This window comes from Lathyrus oleraceus, chromosome 5, assembly GCF_024323335.1.
Source record: "Lathyrus oleraceus cultivar Zhongwan6 chromosome 5, CAAS_Psat_ZW6_1.0, whole genome shotgun sequence".
Taxonomy (NCBI): domain Eukaryota; kingdom Viridiplantae; phylum Streptophyta; class Magnoliopsida; order Fabales; family Fabaceae; genus Lathyrus; species Lathyrus oleraceus.
The window spans coordinates 131,991,976-131,997,990 of NC_066583.1; positions in this window are offsets into that span (position 1 = coordinate 131,991,976).

The window sequence follows — 6,015 nt, forward strand, 5'->3', positions numbered from 1 at the left end:
GACCTATTTTCAAGTGACTTTTCCTCAACATTCAAAGATCATAACTTCTTCAATTTTAAAAATTTGAGGATGATTCTTTTTGTACAATGTCATTTATGATGCCCTCTTTAAGTTTGCTTCAAGGATCAAGGTCAGAATAAGCTTTGAAGGCCATGGAATTCATTGAAACATTACAGGTCATTTTCAGCCATGAAGCACTCGATTTTTTCTAAGTTATATGATCAGTTTTTCATGCCAACTTCAACATGCCATAACTTTGTTCTCAAGAATCCAAATTTAACCTTTCTTGGCATATTGTAATATTTTCCATGGTTTCATCACATTTCAAAAAGAATGGGATCAAAAAGCCTCATGAGTAGGGTGCCTCATTGGGTTAAACATGGTGACTTGTAACTGAAGAAATTATCATTGCCCGAATTTTGAACTCCACTAATCTTGATTCCAAGCCAAATTAACATGTGTTTTGGACCTAAACATGTTTAAACAAGTCTCCAGAAGTTAATTAACGCTTAAAACGCATCATTTGGCTAAGTTTTGATGAGTTGCAAGTCACACTTTTCTCATATTCGGATCAAATTCGTTTTGCTTGAATTCAGCATCATTCCATATGTATTTGGATCCAAACACATTCCCTATAAATAGAGGAAGCTATTGTATTCATTTTTAAGCTTTGGAGAGCCATGAAATCCCTGCTGCAACTTGAAATTTTTCAGAAAAATTCAACTATCGTGTTTTGAGTTTCAGCTTGTTTCAATCCAATTTCTTGATTCCATTAGCATCTTTGGCATCCTCTAAAATCGTTGCAACAATTCCCAGGCTCTGAGACATTTTGAAGTTCTCTAACCAGGTCGAGCTTCATCAACTTCTTATCACCATCTAGACAAGGTAGTTCTGAGTATCATTTGAACTCAAACAAGTTATCATAATGTAGTCCTTCACTCTCTTATGTTTTCCTCTAACTTAGCTGGTGTTTATTGATCGTGTTCATCATTTAATTTTATAATTTATGGCTTGCTTGCTACAAAAACTTCTTTGAAATTCCATTTGCTCGATTTAGATAAATGAATTTAGAGCATGAGGTTGAATTCGGGATGAGAAGAGGATCACAGTGGTGGTGGTCTCGTGTTCTATATTTACCAAACGATGAAGCTCTGGTGAGAGCTCACTAGAGAAGATGAGCGGAGTGTTCCAGGTCATCTGAGTTTGGCCAGACACATTGGATATTTGAAATATTCTGATTGGTTGGATTTGAATTGGATTTTGTGTGTTGCTTGTAGGGTGTTCCATCGTGCTCTCTAACCCGAGGAGTGTTGGATCTACCACGTCAATTAATGAGGCGTGATCCAACGCACCGTGTTTTTTCTGATTTTAATTATTTTTCTTTTATTATTTTTAATTGTTTTTTCTTTTAAAATTCATAGTAATTTCATTTTTCATCCAAAATATCCCCAAATAATTTCTAAAATTCTCTTTTATTTTTCTTCATCTGATTTTTATTTTTTCACATTTTATTTCACGGATTTTCTATTTTTCATGAATTTTCTCTTTTCTCCTTTGTATTAATTGGTTAAAAATACTTTTCTGCATTTTTAAATTCTGAAAAAAATTATTATATGCTTCTCATTTTATTTCCAGTCTTCCATAATTTTCTTGGCCATTTATTTGGTGTTTTAAAGGACTTTATGGATTTTTTGTTTTATTTCTATTTTAAAATTCATTTAAAAATAGTTTTGGTGCATTTTTATTTCATTTAATTGGATTTTATATTCGTGTGACCTTTGTGAACTTTTGTTGGCCTTGGATCATGAGTCTCATCAAACTCAATGGTTCTTGGGTATTGATAGGGTGAAAATCCTAATCCACCAAAATGGATGATTGATCTTGATGATGACTTGATCAAGCTTTTGATCCAATTTGGGTGTGACCTCTTTTATCCCTTCTTCTTCATCTCATTCTTTTCCCTTTGATCAATTGGATAGCTTGAGTCCATCTTGTTCATGATGTGTGCATTGGTACTTGATGAACTTTTATTATTTCAAATCTACCTCCTAATTGATCATGGATCATTTAAGGTACTTTGCATTGATGCATAAGTGTATCCCAAGTGTCATGAAGTGTGGATTGAAGTAGTGGACCGTCCTCCTAGCCTTTGTACTTGATCATTCCCTCTTCTTTTTTTGTGGCATGACTTTAGGAGGATGATTTATATATCATTTCTCTAGCATGTATTCACACTAACATTATTATTGACCGGCATCAGATAGTTGTGACTCCTACATAAGTCCAATTATGATTGCTTAACATATCTCTAAATTTGTCCCAAAAGCAAAGGCATTTTTATAAGTGAGATTGTAAGTCTTCTACTCCTCATGGTATTGTGGGAAAATATTGGTTCTTTTTCATTTGTTAGAGATAGTGGCATACTTGTTGATTTTATCCAAGTTTGAGCCCTTCTCATAAATGATGTATAGGTTCATATTTTCATGCTTGTGGATGAATAGTTGAGTGTTCTCCAAAAAATGACCAAACTATCTTTCATTTTTGCTTTCTAACATCATTTACTAACACTTTACTTGAATTAACTTTTACTTCAAAGTCATTTACTTTATGCTCTTTTATTTTATGTCATTTACTTTATACTTTATGTTTAGCATCCCATATCATATTATTTGTGATTTTTTCATTTTTTTTCTTTATCCATTTGGACTTTTTTCTTTTATGTCCTTGTAAAGAAAACACTAATAAGAAAAACCTAAAAAAAAACTTGGTTCTCCTAATTCATGGACTTGTGATTACTATCCTTAGCAATTTTGTGGAGTTATGGACTTAGAATTAGGATCTTGACCTTTGCTTTGGGACTTGTGATTTGAGACCTTGGAATTCATCTGGTATCTTTGACTTGGGGACTTCCTCTGAAGACTTGATCTGGTCATTCTGGTTTTATCTGATGCATGGATTATTATTTGTTTATTTGGATTGTTTGAGGTTTAATCCAAAGGATAGAATTCTTACTTGACTTATGTCATAAAGTTTTCTATCTCTTTATTAGATATTTCCTCCCTAACTTTTACTTTATGTTCTAGGATAGTCTCTTCTTCTCCTCCCTTTCTTTAATTTTCAAAATCTTCTCTCTTTTTCAAAACCTTCTTGTCTTTTAACTGGAATAATTTTTCTCAATAAACCTTGACTTTTGTCAATTGATTTTCAAAACCTTTTTCTTAATAAATGTTAATCCATCTTAAGCATATTCGGACCAATTTCAAAATACTAAAAATGCCTAACTCTTTTAAATCATTTTTGTGCCCTTTGTGCATTTTTCTTTTTAAAAAACTTTTTCCAATGCTTAGACATGAGTCATTTCCATAGTTGAGATATAATTATCCTATCCCCATATTATTTATGGCAATTCTTTTCCATCTATGAGAGATAGTGACATACTTGTTGATCCTTATCCAAGTTGGAGCCCTTCTCATGATGATGCAAAGTTCTCATACTTGTGGGTGATTAGTCGAGTGTTCTCCTTAAAATGACAAAATGACTTTTCATAAAAATGAATCAAAACAAACAATTTTATTATTTTTACCACAAACTACAAGGTTTTAATCCTCCATTGCACTTTGTTGGTACGTAGGCATGAGACTTCAAAAGGTCTTGGCAAACACAAAAATCATAAAAAATATTTCTTTTCTCATGTCTCCTATCTTTTGCAAATAATACTCATTTTCAAACCAAAAGACACATTTTCAAAGAGGTTCTCATGGAGTATCATGGATGTTTAGGGTGTCAATATCTTCCCTTTGCATAACTAACCCTCGAACCCTTGTCTCTTTTAGTAGTTTTGATTTAAACTTCTTTAGGTTTTGTTCATACTTTTTTCCTTTTCCTTTGGAAACAATTAAAAGTGTGGTGGCGGCTCTTGCTTTATGAGTTAAGTTAACCAATAGCTTAATCTCAAAATTTTCACCGTTACAATATCACCTAGGACTAGGGATACCCTATATAAACCGACTTGTTCTTGATAAAGTAGTGATTATATTCATCTATAATTCACTATGGACATAGGAGTTAATTTGATTGTTTAAAGGTTTACTTCCTAAGGACTTAGGAGTAAACAAGCTTAAGAATCGGTAATCAATATTATGAATTAAGTTGTTACAAGGTCAGGTTAGAATTGTTAACTAATCATATCATACACTTTCCCTAGCATGTCTACTTTTATTGTTTTCATTCTTTCAACTTCTTTGTTTACTTTTATTTGTCAGTTTATTTTTATTTACCAAAAACACCAATTTCAAACTCCCAAGTCTTTTGTGTAACTAAATTAAAACCCGAACTCTGTATTATCAAGCAGTCATTGATATCGATACTTGGGATTTTCCCTTATTACTACATTGAAAGATTAGTACACTTGCTAATTTATCGATCAAGTTTTTGGCGCCGTTGCCAGAGACTACCAAAGATTATAGAGTTTACAGTTTTATTTTTAGTTGAAATTATGTTACTTAGCAATAAATTTTTTGTTTTTATTTAATTTTAATTTTAATTTAATGTTATTATTATAAGAAAAAGATTGGATTATTGTTGCTTCATGAATTCTTCTATACTTTGCTATTAATTAAGTGTTTGAGTTTTGTAGTCATGTATTGTTTTGATACATGACCACCTGTGTCTCCTGTATGTTGGTTGTCTGATTCGGGAATCACTTTGGAAGAGGCGACTAAATTTTTTAAAGCATATAAGAGGGAGGTAAGAATTCTTATGAAAGAATGTAAGGAAGCTAACTTTTATCCATATAGGTTTATTTGGCGAGAGTTAAGGTTGGAAGAAGAATATGTGAAAGAAGAAGAAAAATGCATGACATCAGATGAAAAAGATGCATTAATAATAGAAGAATTTGAGGTAAATAAGAAACACGCGAAGGCATATAAAAGGCAACTTGAAGATGATCTAGTTCTTGATGAAAGTCCAAATTTAACAATTTGTTAAGATATGGATATCCAAAAAGAAAATCTTCAACAAAAGAGTATCCCTAAAAACTATTTTAACAACAAGGCATATGAAAGGCAAGAAATTGACAACGTATTGGATGTCACTTATGCCTTGTTCACTAAAATCAAACTGAAAATGATTTGGAGGCAACATCATCAATATTTGAAGTTCATGGAATTGCTACCAAATAAAAGAAAGAAAAAAGATGATGTGTTTTTTATGTCATATATGCCACCCTAACATGGAATGAGGCGTCAAGCTAATGACGATAAACGAGCGTTGCTTGGGAGGCAACCCAAGAGAGGTATTCATGATTTTTTTTATAATATTTAATTTTATATTGATTTTTTTTATAGTTTTGTTTGCTTTCAGTTGGTTTATTTTCTAGTTGTTTACTTTTATCTAGTAATATAATAATTATAGTTTTAGTGGTTGTGTGAAAAAATACCCATATTGAACGTGTGTGTGTGTCATCTATGCATGCTAAATAATTGGATTGTTTTTTTATATACTTCTGAATAATCTAATTGGTTTAATTGAGCTATACTGAAGGTTGAGCATGTTTATTATAATTGGTTGAGAAGCCCCATCCAACAAGAGGTATTGTGTAGGCTGTCATCTCTACCTAACATGGTGAGAACAAAAAAAAAAGCCAAACACATTAGTTCATCATGAGAGAGCCTTTTGGTATGTATTTATAATTCAGAACTTGTATACGTTCTTTTTTTTATGATATTTGCATGATGACACACACTAAGGCATGTTGTTTGTTTTAGCCTTAAGCCTTTCAACAATACCTTTTTAATTTTGTATCCCTTGCATAACCCTGTTGAGCCAATTTCCGTTTTGTTTGTTTTTAACCCTATGTGTAACCCTTAGCCTAATCATTTCCCTACCCTACTTGGAGTAGAAACATTATGTCTCAAAGATGTTTTAAAAATTAAGTTTGGGGTTGATGTTGGAATAACAACCAATAAGTTTAGGGTATGAATTAGCAATTGAGGGTATCAAATAAGTATGAGTACA